This window comes from Belonocnema kinseyi, chromosome 3 (assembly GCF_010883055.1).
Source record: "Belonocnema kinseyi isolate 2016_QV_RU_SX_M_011 chromosome 3, B_treatae_v1, whole genome shotgun sequence".
In the NCBI taxonomy this organism is placed as follows: Eukaryota; Metazoa; Arthropoda; class Insecta; order Hymenoptera; family Cynipidae; genus Belonocnema; species Belonocnema kinseyi.
In genome coordinates this window covers 28,470,329-28,472,033 of record NC_046659.1, presented here as the reverse complement: position 1 = coordinate 28,472,033, position 1,705 = coordinate 28,470,329, and the positions used below count along the sequence as shown (strand labels likewise).

At 35.8% G+C, this 1,705-nt stretch overlaps 1 protein-coding gene across 1 annotated transcript in view; it reads left to right on the top strand.

Moving 5' to 3' along the window:
• LOC117169598 overlaps positions 1 to 1,705 on the top strand; it is a 394,158-nt gene that overhangs the window by 216,710 nt on the left and 175,743 nt on the right. The window lies entirely within an intron of this gene.

Below are 1,705 nucleotides of genomic sequence, written 5' to 3'. Positions count from 1 at the left end.
TGAGTCCAATTCATTTTTTATCTCATATGGAGTTAAACCCTTTAAATGAAAATATTTGATTACCGCTCTGAACTCGTTTTTTTCCATTTTTCTTAACGAACATTTTTTTTTTTTCAATTGGTTATAAAAACACGTAAACTCAGATGATGTGGACTGTGACTGCACCATATATCTAGTCGGGAGTGGTGCTGACCGAAAACAGATGATTTGGAGCGATTCGCGCGCCATCTGTTTGTCATTCTAAGGACTTATTGAACTACCCTCGTAGTTTGATTAACATATAATATATTAGAAAGAACAAGAACAGAATTAACAGTTACATAAAATATACTTACATGTACCTTTCTTCGATTGAAAGGGCGAGAGAGAGTTGCTTTCTCGATTGGATCTCCGTTTTCTATTGTAGGGCAGCGACGAAACCCTACCGGATGTTTGCGTGAATTTATTGTTAAATAAATTCAAGCATGAGTCTATTCACGAACTATAACCGGCGGACTTTATTCGGAAAATACTCTACAACCATCGAAACTCTCAGCCGAGGGGACTTTAGCTCAAAACGCGACGACTCGTTAACTATTTTGCGGCGATGTAAAAGTGCACGACTTAGTCAAAGCAGTTCGTACTTCGTGGCTCGACTTGACAGTATAACTGCTTGAACGGTAAAGACATTTACAGGGACATTTCTGGGGTTTATATAGAAAAGCTTCTTTAAAGAGACACTTACTGTTACAATTCTGTCACAAGTTACGTACTGTGACAAATCTGTCACAAGTCATGGACTGTGACAAATCTGTCACAAGTTATGTACTGTTAAAATGTAGTTTTTAAATGCTTCATTTCCAGTGGATTTCAAGTTACTCGAGTTAAGAATATTTATGTCTTGTCTGCCGAGACTTGCGGTGATAGGTTGTCTGTTTTCTATTTCAGCGAGACGTTATTTGTTTTGCGCGACTCTCCTTATTGAGTTTATAACAATTTGTTCGAGTGATTCATGCTATCGTCAGCTATTAATCGGTACTTCACACATTTATTCAGGCGCTTTTGATTACTACGTCGTCTGGCTACCTGCATTTTCTTTTATTTGTACCTTTGCAGGTGGCTGATGGTTGAATATACATCTTTAATCGATTAATTTAAGTTAGTCTCACGTGTGTACTCGTAATCCATATATTTGAATTTATCTTTCAATTGGTTGTTGTGTAATTGGTTAAGATTATGAAACATTCGCATAATAATAGTTATAATTGTCATTATTTTATAGTGGCAGAATCTGCAATTACATCTTCTCATTGACTGAGCATATGTTAAGTTATCGGTATTCTCTTGAATTCTTATCTCTGCTTGTTAACAATTTATGTATCTTGTGGTTTCTAGCTTACCGGCCGTAGCACAGTTGCCATAGTTAGGCTTAAACTCAGAGAAAATCGGTAATTCGCTCGTTTATAATTGGTGGCGTTACATTCTTTTATATGGCATGATGTAGATTTTGCCTATTTTTAGGCGTTACATTGAAATTGTGAAATTTTTGGATGTAACAGTCCTCTCTCCTTAGAATAATCATCGTCATCGATGATTTTGAAATTTATTTCACATATATAAAATTTCACTGAATTCTACAATTTAGTATTTACTTGAATCCAAGATAGGAGGCCAGTTCCCAAGGTGAAATGTTTCTCTTTCAGACTTTACGATTATGTATAAGCCT